Below are 14,033 nucleotides of genomic sequence, written 5' to 3'. Positions count from 1 at the left end.
TAGAGCCGAAGCGGACATTGCGCATGCGCACCCACACAGCCCCGCTGGCCGGATCCAGGTCTGGGCCCCGCCCTACGCGTTTCCAGCACCGGAGGTCTTAACCCCGCCCTGACTCGGTAGGCGGGGGTCTTCCCGACACCCCTCAGGTCTGGGTGGAGGCACCTGCGGAGGAGAACTTGGAGGGAACCCACCCCCGAGTGTCGTAGTGTGAATTTTCACCCTAGGGCCTGCCAATATCCTTCCAGGGTGGCGGTTTTCGGTCCGCTCACTAAGGGACTCCGCACGGGCCCTCTCCAGGTGTTGTCGCGACAAGCACCTCCTGGAGGCCTGGAGTATGGTTTGACTCACACGCTGGGGGACAGTCGCCCTTGTCTGTGGCGAGTACTGAGGCTGGACTGCCTTTCCCAGTGCCTGCAGCAGCCCGGATGGCAGTCAAACCGCATGCAGCGCCTGTGCCGCCTCCCAGGCGAACCTTACCACGCCCCCTCCCCAGTCAGGGGCCACCAGAATCATTCCTTCCTGGACTGGCCCAAAGGGTGTTCTCAGTATGCTAGCCTCTAAAGAAGGCCCGAGACACAGGAAGATTCCTTTGGCCACGGCCTGGTTTCTTTATTTACTTAAAAAATATTTTTGTTTTTACGTAATAGAGACGGAGGTTTCCCTATGTTGCCCAGGCTGCTCTTCAACTCCGGGCCTCAAGCCGTCCTCCTGCTTCAGCCTCCCAAAGTACTGGGAGGTACTGGGATTACAGGTATGGGCTACTGGCCTTTTTTTGATTTAATTTAATTTTTAACAATAATATTTTTACGTAGCCTGGTTTCTTTTTTTTTCTTTTTTTTGAGACAGCAATCTTGCTCTGTTGCCCAGGCTGGAGTGCAGTGGCGCCATCTCAGCTCACTGCAGTCTCCGCCTCCCAGGTTCAAGCAATTCTCCTGCCTCAGCCGCCCGAGTAGCTGGGATTACAGGCATGCACCACCACGCCCTGCTAATTTTTGTATTTTTAGTAGAGACGGGGTTTTGCCCTGTTGGCCAGGCTCGTCTCAAACTCCTGGTCTTAGGTAATCCACCCGCCTCGGCCTGCCAAAGTGCTGAGATTACAGGTGTGAGTCACGGGTGTCCAGTACTTTTTCAGGACTCATCAGGGGGAGCTAAATCTGGCCCTCAGGCAGCCTGGCTGGCTCTTATCCCCTACCCTGGAGGCTGGCTAGGCTTGAGTTGAATCCTGGCTGTGCCCTGTAATAACTGCACAACCCCAAAAGAGTGACTTGATGTTCCTGAGCAGCGATTTTCTCATCTGTAAAATGGGAACATGGGTTGCTCCATACCACTAGGCCCCCTATCAAAATTAAATGATATCTGCAGCAATACTGATTATTAAAAAAATCTTAAGTGGTGGCTGGGTGCGGTGGTCCATGCCTGTATTCCCTGCACTTTGGGAGGCTGAGGCAGAAGGATCTCTTGAGCCCAGGAGTTCGACTCCAGCCTGGGCAATCGAGTGAGACCTTGTCTCTACAAATAATACAGAAATTAGCGGGGCGTGGTGGCATGCACCTAGTCCCAGCTACTCTGGAGACTGAGGTCAGGGGATCACCAGAGCCCAGGAGGTGGAGGTTGCAGTGAGCCGAGATCATGCCACTGCACTACAATCTGGGTGAACAGAGCGAGACTCTGTCTCAAGTAAATAAATAGCCGGGCACAGTGGCTCACGCCTGTAACCCCAGGACTTTGGGATGCCGAGGTGGGCAGATCACCTGAGGTCGGGAGTTCGAGACCAGTCTTACTAACATGGACAAACCTGTCCGTACTAAAAAATACAAAATTAGCCAGGCATGGTGGTGCATACCTGTAATCCCAGCTTCTCAGGAGACCGAGACAGGAGAATCACTGGAACCCAGGAGGCAGAGGTTTCAGTGAGCCAAGATTGCGCCATTGCACTCTAGCCTGGGCAACAAGAGTGAAACTCCGTCTCCAAAAAATAAATAAGTAAATAAATAAATAAATAGGGATAAATGCTTTGTAAATGCCCCCTATTAGCTCTATGTCTGTGCCCATGCTGTTCCCTCAGCCTGGAGGCCACCTGTATTCCTCAGCTGGTAGACTCTTAATCTTCCTTAAATAATACAAAAACAGGCCAGGCATGGTGGCTCACGCCTGTAATCCCAGCACTTTGGGAAGCCGAGGCGGGCAGATCACCTGAGGTCAGGAGTTTGGGACCACCCTGACCAACATGGCGAAACCCCGTTTCTACTAAAAATACAAAAAATTAGCCAGGCGTGGTGGCGTGTGCCTGTAATCCCAGCTACTCGGTAGGCTGAGGCAGGAGAATTGCTTGAACACGGGAGGCAGAGGTTGCAGTGAGTCGAGATCGTGCCATTGCACTCTAGCTTGGGCAACAAGAGCAAAACTGTCTCAAAAAAAAAAAAAAAGATACAAAACCCGGTAACCGTCAACCACTCCTCCAAGTGCTTGACGTCCATCAGTTCCCTTGTTCTCCTAACAGCCCTGTGACATAGATGCTATTTATTATCCCCATTTTACAGATAAGTAAACCGACTCTGAAGTTAAACCCAGGCAGCCACTCTCCCTAGCCTGTATCCTTAACCACTACCCTTATGCTTTAATAATGTAATTAATATAATAGCTCAAATAACAAGATCACAACGACAAAATTAGCTGTGGCTGATCTTTCCTGAGGCCTTGCTGGGGCCAGGCCAAGGTAACTGCTACACAAGCCTTCTCTGCAGGGCAGGAGAGAGAATGGAGATTCTGAAAGGCAGGGTCACGGAGGGTGGCAGAACCAGATCTGAACCCGGGCTTGGCTGATGACAGATCTTTTGGTGATGACTAATCCAGATTCCCGTCTCACCACACCCCTCCCTGCCAGACTGACTGCTCTAGCTCTCTGCCCACTCCTGAGGCTCACTTGCTGCCAGCCCTCATGCCCTCGGCCAGGAACTCTCCTGCCGCCTTTTTTTTTCTGGCCTGGTTGTGTAGCTACTGAGGCTGCAGGTGTCATCTCAGGAGTCATCTCTTCCAGAAAGCCCTCCCTGTCTCCACCCAACCTGAGACTAGGTGAGGCTTCCAGTTATATGCTTTCAAAATGACTTGTACTTTCTCATGGCATTCACTGCCAATTGTAACCATATTGTCATCTAGTTCTGGCCCCCAACCCCTTATTCCCAGCCAGCCCCAGGTGTTAGGTCTTCATCCTCCTCTCTGTACCGCTCATGCCATGGGGTGCCTCCCCTACATGCACAGCTTAAATCCCATCTCTAGGCTATCAACGCCCAGTTTTTGTTTTGTTTTGTTTTCGAGATGGAGTCTCGCTCTGTTGCCCAGGCTGGAGTGCGGTGGCGCGATCTCGGCTCACTGCACGATCCGCCTCCCGGGTTCACGCCATTCTCCTGCCTCAGCCTCCAGAGTAGCTGGGACTATAGGCACCCACCACCACGCTGGCTAATTTTTTGTATTTTTAGTAGAGATGGGGTTTCACCGTATTAACCAGGATGTTCTCAATCTCCTGACCTTGTGATCTACCCGCCTTGGCCTCCCAAAGTGCTGGGATTACAGGCATGAGCCACCGCGCCCAGACAATGCCCAGTTTTTTGTGTTGTTCTTAGAGACAGGGGTTCTGTCACCCAGACTGGAATGCAGTGATGTGATGTAGCTCACTGCAGCCTGTAACTCCTGGCCTCAAGGAATCCTCCTCCTGCCTCAACCTCCTGAACAGCTACTACTACAGGCGCAAGCTACCATGCCCGGCAAACATCCAAATTTCCTTTATCTTTTTTCTTTTTTAATTATTTGTAGAGATGAGGTCTTACTGTGTTGCCCAGGCTGGTCTTGAACTCTGAGCTCAAGTGATCCTCCCACCTCAGCCTCCCAAAGTGCTAGGATTACAGGCATCAGCCACCGCACCTGGCCCTAACCCTAACCCCCAAATTTCTATCTCCAGCCCAGACACTCCTGTGAACTCCAGGCTCCTACATCCTGCATCATATTCACCATTTCCATGGGAAAGGATGGAAGATCTCAGAAGATTTTTTTTCCTTTTTTTTTTTTTTTTTTGAGACGGAGTCTTGGTCTGTCACCAGGCTGGAGTGCAGTGGCGCGATCTCGGCTCACTGCATCCTCCACCTCCGAGGTTCAGCCTCCCGAGTAGCTGGGACTACAGGCATGCGCAACCACGCCCAGCTAATTTTTGTATTTTTTAGTAGAGATGGGGCTTCACCATGTTGGCCAGGATGGTCCCGACCCCTTGACCTCGTGATCCACCCACCTCGGCCTCCCAAAGTGCCAGGATTGCAGGCGTGAGCCAATGCACCCGGCCCTTAGAGACATTTTAAGCTGTACGTATTCTAAACTGAGCTGACCTTCCTCCAGAAACTGCTCCCTCACCACCTTCCCCACCTAGGTCAGTGGCAGCTCTGTCCTTCCAGTGACTGAGGCCAAACACTCCTGGGTGGTCCTTCACCTCTCTCCTTCACACCCACTCCAACCTGTCAGCAGATATTATTGGCTCCACTTACAGAAACTAAAGTCTTCCCCTCCACCCCCACCCTGCTCACAGCCTCCATCCTTTCCCACCTGGACACCCCACAGCCTCCTCCCTGGCCTCCCTGCTCCCTTCTATCTGCTCCCCGCTGTCTGCAACTCTTGTGGAGCCAGAGGAAGCCTGAGACCACCTGAGTCAGGTCAAGGCCATACTGGCTCAGAGCCCTGCTCTGGCTGCACCCCACTCCAGGAAAGAGTCAAAAGTTCTCACAACAGGGCCAGGTGCGGTTGCTCATGCCTGGAATCCCAGCACTTTGGGAGACTGAGGCAGGAGGAGCGCTTGAACCTAGGAATTTGAGACCAGCCTGGGCAACATGGCAAGACCCCATCTCTACAAAAAATACCAAAAACTAGCCAGGCATAGTGGCATGGGCCCGTAGTCCCAGCTACTCGGGAGGCTGAGGTGGGAGGTTCACTTGAGCCCAGGAGGAAGAGGCTGCAGTGAGCCTTGATTGCACCACTGCACTCCAGCCTGGGCAGCAGAGCGAACCCTGTCTCAAAAAAAAAAAAAGAGTTCTCATGACAGCCACCAAGTCCCTAGGGATCTGTCCCATCACCTCCCTGCCCTCATCCCTTCGCCCTGGAGAAAGTAAGAAGATGCCTGCCTGGCAAGGTCACCTGCATGTTCCCAGCTGAACACAGACAAAACTCAGCATGGAGGCCCTGCAAGCACAGCAGCATCCAAACAGCCTCTCTCAGGGCACACATGAAGACATGAGGCCGCTACTGCCTTACCAAGACCTTCTCCAGCCCCAGGTCTGGGGAGCAGATCTTTCAAGTCTACACATCTAGTGATCACGGGAAGGTCCTGTCTTTTATCACCCGCTCACATACTGTGTACTTTTTTAAAATTTTATTATTATTATTATTATTGAGATGGAGTTTCGTTTTTGTTGCTCAGGCTGGAGTGCAATGGCATGGTCTTGGCTCACTGCAACCTCCACCTCCTGGGTTCAAGCGATTCTCCTGCCTCAGCCTCCCAAGTAGCTGGGATTACAGGTGTCCACCACCACTTCCGGCTAATTTGTTTTTATTTTTAGTAGAGACAAGGTTTCACCATGTTGGCCAGGCTGGTCTCGAACTCCTGACGTCAGGTGATCCACCCACCTCAGCCTCCCAAAGTGCTTAGATTACAGGCATGAGCCACCATGCCCAGCCCTGTGTACTTTACATATTGATCCAGATTTCTGTCTCCTCCGCTAGAATGTGAGCTTGCCACGGACTGGGGTTTCTATTTCTTTTTTTTTTTTTTGAGAGAGAGTCTCACTCTGTCCCCTAGGCTGGAGTGCAGTGGCTCAATCTTGGCTCACTGCAACCTCCACCTCCTGGGTTCAAGCAATTCTCTGCCTCAGCTTCTCGAGTAGCTGGGATTACAGGCGGGTGCCACCACGCCTAGCTAATTTTGGTATTTTTAGTAGAGATGGGGTTTCACCATCTTGGCCAGGCTTGTCTTGAACTCCTGACCTCAGGTGATCCATCCGCTTGGCCTCCCAAAGTGCTGGGATTACAGGTGTGAGCCACCGCGCCCGGCTGGACCGGGATTTCTATATGTCTTGTTCACTGCTATGTACTCACTCATAGGTATGTATCCAGTTCCTAGAACAGTGGTTGGCACATCATAGGTGCCCAGTAAACATTTGTTGAATGAATGAATATGTTCTGTGTGTATTTTCTCATTGGATTTTCAGCCCCAGCAGTGAGACATTAGGGCAAGCATTACTAATGCCCTCCGCCATCTCCCAGGCTCTGCTGGACTCAGGAGTTATGTGACTTACTTTGGCCAATAAAACGTAAGTAGAAGTGTTGGATGTAGAACACTTTAAATGCTCCTTGTAGAAGCATTTAAAAACAGTGCAACCATTGCACTCCAGCCCAGTGGACAGAGCAAGACCTTGTGTTTGTGGCGGGAGCAGGGGAAGACAGTGCAAAATGCTCCATGCTCTGTTTTCTCCTGCCTGGGCCACACTGGGAGCTGAGCAAACCTGGAGGTGCCACATGAAGGAAGAAGGCTGAGCCCTGGCATCAAGTACTTCTGCCCTCGATAGTCACCCAGACCCACAGCTGACTTCGTATGAGCAAGAAATTTTTTTCTTGGCCGGGTGCAGTGGCTCACGCCTGTAATTCCAGCACTTTGGGAGGCCGAGGCGAGTGGATCACTAGGTCAGGAGATGGAGACCAGCCTGGCCAATATGGTGAAACCCCGTCTCTACTAAAAATACAAAAATCAGCTGGGTGTGGTGGTGCGTGCCTGTAATCCCAGCTACTCGGGAGACTGTGGCACAAGAATCACTTGAACCCAGGAGGCAGAGGTTGCAGTGAGCCAAGATCGTATCACTGGACTCCAGCCTGGTGACAGAGCAAGACTCCATGTCAAAAAAAAAAGTGAGGCCAGGTGCGGTGACTCACGCTTGTAATCCCAGCACTTTGGGAGGCCGAGGCGGGCAGATCATGAGGTCAGGAGATCGAGGCCACTGTGAAACCCTGTCTCTACTAAAAATACAAAAAAAATTAGCCGGGCGTGGTGGCAGGCACCTGTAGTCCCAGCTACTCCGAGAGGCTGAGGCAGGAGAATGGCATGAACCCGGGAGGCAGAGCTTGCAGTGAACCGAGATTGCGCCACTGCACTCCAGCCTGGGTGACAGAGCCAGACTCTGACTCAAAAAAAAAAAAAAAAAAGTGAGACACGGTCTCACTTCATTACCCAGGCTGGAGTGCAGTGGCACAATTATAGCTCACTGCAACCTCGAACTCCTAGGCTCAAGGGATCCTCCCGCCTTAGCCTCCAGAGTAGCTGGGACTACAGGTGTGCACCACCACACCTGAATCATTTTTTTATTTTTTGTAAGGACCAGGTCTCACTATGTTGCCCAGGCTGGTCTTGAACTCCTGGCCTCAAGTGATCCTCCCACCTCGGTGCCCCAAAAGTGCTGGGATTACAGGCATGAGGGACCATGCCCAGCCAGTGATTGCTTTATGGCCATGGCTTGCCAAGGCCTCTCAAAACCCTCTGAGAAAGAAACTAACATGAGAGGAAGTGGATGTTCAGAGAGAGTGAGTCACTTGCCTGAGGCCACACAGAAGATGGCAGAGCATGGCTGATGCCAAGTTGTTATGTGATGACTAATCCGGGTACCTGTCCGACCTCTGCCTTCCCTTCAGCAGGTCAGCACCGCCCTGTTCCCTCTCCTCTCACCAGGCTTCCTTGCCGCCAGGCTCTTGTACGGGCTGTGACCCTGCAGGATCTCCTCTCCTATTGTTTTTCTTTGGAGTCAATTCCCTGATAAAAATTATTTGCTTGGGCCGGGCGCTGTGGCTCAACACCTGTAATCCCAGCACTTTGGGAGGCCGAAGTGGGTGGATCACTTGAGGTCAGGAGTTCGAGACCAGCCTGGTCAACATGGCAAAACCCCATCTCTACTAAAAATACACACACACAGAAAAACCGGGTGTGGTGGCAGGCACCTGTAATTCCAGCTACTCCACAGGCTGAGGGAAGAGAATCTCTTGAACCCAGGAGGTGGAAGTTGCAGTGAGCCGAAAAAAACAAACAGAAAAAAACAAAACAAAAAAGAAATTCTTTGCATGGCCAAACTAGTCAAGCCTCTGAATTTTCTGCTAGGCTCATCTGTGTACTTCCTTGTCAAATCCAGTTTTAGCAAGAACCCTGCTAAGTCAGTTTAGCAAGAACCCTCTCCCATTTTCGACATCTGATCGGTTCCTCATCCTCCACCAGCCCCCATGTGATGTCTGATCACCTGGGCCTGTCTTCAGCAAGAATCCTGTTAGGTTGGTTTAGCCAGAATCCCCCCTTACCCCTGATGTTTCCTCTTAGTAACTTTCCATCCACTGTGCCCCCACCCTGATCCTGGGCTATGAATTCCCACTTCCCCATGCAGTATTTGGAGTTGAGCCCAACCTGCCTCCCTCACTGCAAGCCCCTGCCACTGTGGCCCCTCTCTCTATTGTAATGGCTCTGAATAAAGCCTTCCCTTCCTGTGCCTTATTTTATTTTATTTTTTTATTTTTTTAATTTTTTGAGACGGAGTCTCATTCTGTTGCCTAGGCTGGAGTGCATTGGCATCATCTCGGCTCACTGCAACCTCTGCCTCTCGAGTTCAAGAGATTCTCATGCCTCAGCCTCTCCAGTGGCTAGGATTACAGGCGTGGGCCACCACGCCCAGCTAATTTTTGTGTTTTTAGTAGAGACGGGGTTTCACCATTTTGCCCAGGCTGGTCTCGAACTCCTGACCTCATGTGATCCGCCTGCCTCAGCCACCCAAAGTGTTGGGATTACAGGCGGAAGCCACTGTGCCCAGCCCTTCCTGTGCTTTAACAACTATTGTTGAATAATTTTTTTTCCTTTTTTTCTTTTTAGACAGGGTCATGCTCTGTCACCCAGCCAGACTGGAGTGCAGTGGTGCAATCATGGCTCACTGCAGCTCAACTTCTTGGGCTCAAGCGATTCTCATGCCTCAGCCTCCCGAGTACTGGCTAACTTTTTGATTATTTGTAAAGATGGGGTTTTCCTGTGTTGCCCAGGCTGGTCTCAAACTCCTAGGCTCAAGCGATCCCCCTGCCTCAGCCTCTTAGGTAGCTAGGACTACAGGTGTGCATTACTAAGCACAGCTCACAAAATATATTTTAAAATTAAAAATTCAGGCCAAGCACAGTGGCACACATGTTATCTCAGTGCTTTGGAAGGCTAAGAGGGGAGGATTTCTTAAGCCCAGGAATAGAGACCACTCTAGGCAACATAATGAGACCTCATCTGTACAAAAAAAAGTTTTTAAATTAGCTGGGCATGGTGGCACACACCTGCAGTCCTAGCTACTCAGGAGGTTCAGGTTGGAAGATGGCTTGAACCCAGAAATTCGAGGCTGCAGTGAGATATGATATATGATCACAACACGACACTCCAGCCTGGATGACAGAGCAAGACTCTGTTTCTGAAAACAAACAAAAAACCCAGAAAGTAATGCCCAAGAGGATCTTTTTATACAGGTTATCATGGACCAGCATATTAATGAAAATTCCTGCAACAAAGCAGCTAATTTAACTTAGTTCAAGGCAGCAAACAAATTCTACCTTTCTTTCATCAAGGAACTCCTTTTTTTTTTTTTTTTTTTGAGAGGGGGTCTCTCGCTCTGTAGGCTGGAGTGCACTGTTGTGATCTCGGCTCACTGCAACGTCTACCTCCCAAGTTCAAGCGATTCTCCTGCCTCAGCCTCCTGAGTAGCTGGGATTACAGGTGCCCGCCACTATGCCAGGCTAATTTTTGCATTTTTAGTAAAACAGGGTTTCACTATATTGGCCAGGCTGGCCTTGAACTCCTGACCCTGTGATCCACCGCCTTGGCCTCCCAAAGTGGTGGGATTACAGGCATGAGCCACCTTAACCGGCCTCAAGCAACTCTTTTATCTTTAGGTATTTCATTCATGTCCCCTGGAATCTTGTCAAATGCTGGCTGACATTTTCTTGTAAAATTTGGTGGCATGGTGGCTTATGCCTATAATCCCAGCACTTTGGGAGGCTGAAGTGGGAGAATCACTTGAGCTCAGGAGTTTGAGACCAGTCTGGGCAACATAGCAAGACTCCATCTCTACAAAAAAGTGTTTTAAAAAAATTAGCCAGGCATAGTGGTGTGCCCGTGGTCCTAGATACTTGGGAGGCTGGGGTGGGAGGATCGCTGGAGCCCAGGAGTTTGAGGTTGCAGTGAGCCGAAATTGTGCCCCATACTCCAGCCTGGATGACAGAGAGACCCTGTCTCAAAAAAAAAAAAAAAAAAAAAAGAAATAAAAATAAACATCTTTCCTGATTTGACAGGCAAAAGGTGGTGTCTCAGTATTTTATGTAACATTCTTCAAATATGAATGGTGGTGAACTTGGCTTTCATGGTTTTTTGGCTATTGGTGTTTCTTTTATGTATTGTCTTTTCAAATATTTGCCCAGTTTCCTTATTGGCTTTTCATGTTAATTTCACATTACTTTATTAAAATCTTTATTGGCCGGGCGCGGTGGCTCAAGCCTGTAATCCCAGCACTTTGGGAGGCCGAAGTGGGCGGATCACAAGGTCAGGAGATCGAGACCATCCTGGCTAACACGGTGAAACCCCATCTCTACTAAAAATACAAAAAAAAATTAGCCGGGCGTGTTGGCAGGCGCCTGTAGTCCCAGCTACTTGGGAGGCTGAGGCAGGAGAATGGCGTGAACCCAGGAGGTGGAGCTTGCAGTGAGCCAAGATCGCGCCACTGCACTCCAGCCAGGGGGACAGAGAAAGACTCAGTCTCAAAAAAAAAAAAAAAAAAATAAAATAAAATCTTTATTCTTGGCCATGCGCAGTGGCTCACACCTGGAATCCCAGCACTTTGGGAGGCCGAGGTGGGAGGATTGCTTGAGCCCAGGAGCTTGAGGCTGCAGTGAGCCGAGATTGTGCCACTGCACTCCAGCCTGAGCAACATGGCGAAACCCCACCTCTATAAATAATACAGAAATTAGCTGGGTGTGGTGGCACGTGCCTGTAGTCTCAGCTATTCATGGGGCCTACTGAGGTGGGAGGATCACTTGAGCCCGGGAAGTTGAGGCTACACTGAGCTCAGATCACACTGCTGGGATCACACACAGGCTGGGTAACAGAGCAAGACCCTGTCTAAAAAACAAACAAAAAAATCAGCTCTTTTTTTTTTTTGAAACAGAGTTTCGCTTTTGTTGCCCAGGCTGGAGTGCAGTGGCCTGATCTTGGCTCGCCACAACCTCCGCCTCCTGGGTTCAAGCAATTCTCCTATCTCAGCCTCCCAAGTAGCTGGGATTATAGGTATGGGCCACCATGTCCGCCTAATTTTGTATTTTTAATAGTTTCTCCATGTTGGTCAGGCTGGTCTGGAACTCCCAACCTCAGCTGATTCGCCCGCCTCGGCCTCCCAAACTGCTGGGATTACAGGTGTGAGCCACCCTGCCTGGCCTGCAGCATTCTTTCTTTTCTTTTTTTTTTTTTTTGAGACAGAGTCTTATTCTGTCACCCAAGCTGGAATGCAGTGGCATGATGTCAGCTCACTGCAACCTCCGCCTCCGGAGTTCAAGCAATTCTCCTGCCTCAGCCTCCTAAGTAGCTGGGACTACAGGCACAAGCTGGCATGCCCAGCTAGTTTTTTGTATTTTAGTAGAGATGTGGTTTCACTGTATTGCCCAGGTTGGTCTCGAACTCCTGAGCTCAGGCAATCCGCCTGCCTCGGCCTCCCAAAGTGCTGGGATTACAGGCGTGAGTGCCTGGCAGCATTCTTTCTAATAAAACTTTTCTTTTTCAAGCCTACGCTGTCCTCAGTAAATTCTTCTTACCGTTAGAAGTAAGTTCTCGGTGCCACAGAGAGAGACCAGCACTCGGAGAAAAGTTTCTTAGCAAGGCAAAGTTTACTTCTGCAGAAGCGTGCTGCCCAGACCTGTACCAAAAGCACACCTAATAAAGGAGAGCAGGGGTTTGCAACCCCCATTGGCTAGGGTTGGACCTCACAATCTAAGCTGATTCCGATTGCCTATTTCAAATAGAGGCGGGGTATGGTTTGCAGCGGCGGGGAGGGGCAGTTTCTGCAGGAAGGGCAGTTCATAGAACAAAGGACAAGGAAGTTAGATTATTTATTTATTTATTTATTTTGAGACAGTCTCGCTGTGGCCCAGGCTGGAGTGCAGTGGCGCGATCTCGGCTCACTGCAGGCTCCGCCCCCCGGGGTTCACGCCATTCTCCTGCCTCAGCCTCCCGAGTAGCTGAGACTACAGGCGCCCGCCACCTCGCCCGGCTAATTTTTTGTATTTTTAGTAGAGACGGGGTTTCACCGTGTTAGCCAGGATGGTCTCGATCTACTGACCTCGTGATCCACCCGCCTCGGCCTCCCAAAGTGCTGGGATTACAGGCGTGAGCCACCGCGCCCGGCCTGGAAGTTAGATTTTTGAAGAGGAACTCATTCTGTCTAACATTACCAACACTTTCTCTCCTGGGGCTCTGACATCTTGCCCGGCAAAAGAGATTTCTTTTCTTTTTTTAGATGGAAACACCTCGTGCTTGAACAGGCTTGGGAGCGAACCAGGAGCCCGGGAAAGGGACCAGTAGAGATGCAGGAAAGCAGGAGGACAGGAAGGAGGCCCAGCCGGCTCCAGCCACTAAGGGAGCTCGCTCGCCTCACTTCCACTGCGGCAGAAAGTCAGCTTCAGCGCCTCCCCCGGGACGCTGGTTCCCCGCCTCGGATTAAGCTCGGCTGTCTGCACCGGATGCCCGCGCCTGCGCTGCACTGCACCGCCCTTCGCGGAGCGCGGAGCCAAATGCCTACATCCCACAATCCCCCGCAACGCCGGGAGGGGCGAGACCTCAGCTTCCAGCTCTGGGCAAGACCAGGATGATTGTCGCGTAGTTTTCTGGGAAATGCCGTTTGCGTTCCAGGATGCTTACGCCGCCTTTGAGACTACGCGACCCATAATGCACCAGGGGCACAGCGTCTGAACGGTGCGCTGCTGCCCCCTCGTGGCAGATGGGCGGTCATTGCCGAGGCTAGGCACGCTAAGGTTGCGGGATCTGGGAGGCGAGCCCAAGTCCTGGGAACCCCTGGGAATTCCCTCCCGACCCCAAACTTTGGGCAGGAAAGATGGGGTGTTGACGGGAAACGGTGAAAGACTTGCGGACAGGGCCCGCTGTGAGGATTAAAGGAAACCAGCCCAGTAACTGTTGGCTGTATATAATCCTTACCAATGTGGCATGCCACATGCTGGTGTCGGCATGGAGTCTCGCTGTGTCACCCAGGCTGGAGTGCAGTGGTGTGAACACAGCTCACTGCAGCTTCTACCTCCCAAGGCTCAGGTGATCCTACCACCTAGCCTTCCAAGTAGCTGGGACTACAGGTGTGTGCCACCACACCTGGCTAATTTTTGTTGTTGTTGTATTTTTTTTTTTTTTTTTTTTTGAGACGGAGTCTCGCTCTGTCGCCCAGGCTGGAGTGCAGTGGCGCAATCTCGGCTCACTGCAAGCTCCGCCTCCCGGGTTCACGCCATTCTCCTGCCTCAGCCTCTCCAAGTAGCTGGGACTACAGGCGCCCGCCACCACGCCCGGCTAATTTTTTTGTATTTTTAGTAGAGACGGGGTTATCACCGTGGTCTCGATCTCCTGACCTCGTGATCCGCCCGCCTCGGCCTCCCAAAGTGCTGGGATTACAAGCGTGAGCCACCGCGCCCGGCCTGTTGTTGTATTTTTTGTAGAGACAGGGTTTTTGCCATGTTGCCCAGGCTGGGCTTGAACTCCTGAACTCAAGTGGTCTGCCCTCCTCTGCCTCCCGGAGTGCTGGGATTATGGGCATGAGCCACCATGCCTGGCTTTTTTTCTTTTTTTTTGAGATGGAGTCTCACTCTGTCGCCAGGCTGGAGTGAAGTGGCACGATCTCAGCTCACTGCAATCTCCACCTCCTGGGTTCAAGCCATTCTCCTTCCTCAGCCTCCTGAGTAGC

At 51.3% G+C, this 14,033-nt stretch overlaps 1 long non-coding RNA gene across 1 annotated transcript; it reads left to right on the top strand.

Moving 5' to 3' along the window:
- The first annotated feature begins 4 nt into the window (after positions 1 to 4).
- Positions 5 to 13,281, top strand: LOC129461005 (uncharacterized). Its single transcript, XR_008650350.1, has 4 exons — positions 5 to 116; positions 648 to 751; positions 3,956 to 6,344; positions 12,588 to 13,281. It is a non-coding gene; the product is annotated as an uncharacterized lncRNA (long non-coding RNA).
- Positions 13,282 to 14,033: the final 752 nt, after the last annotated feature.

This window comes from Symphalangus syndactylus, chromosome 13, assembly GCF_028878055.3.
Source record: "Symphalangus syndactylus isolate Jambi chromosome 13, NHGRI_mSymSyn1-v2.1_pri, whole genome shotgun sequence".
NCBI classification, from domain to species: domain Eukaryota; kingdom Metazoa; phylum Chordata; class Mammalia; order Primates; family Hylobatidae; genus Symphalangus; species Symphalangus syndactylus.
Note: the sequence above shows the minus strand (reverse complement) of the source record. Positions and strands in the feature narration are given on the sequence as shown.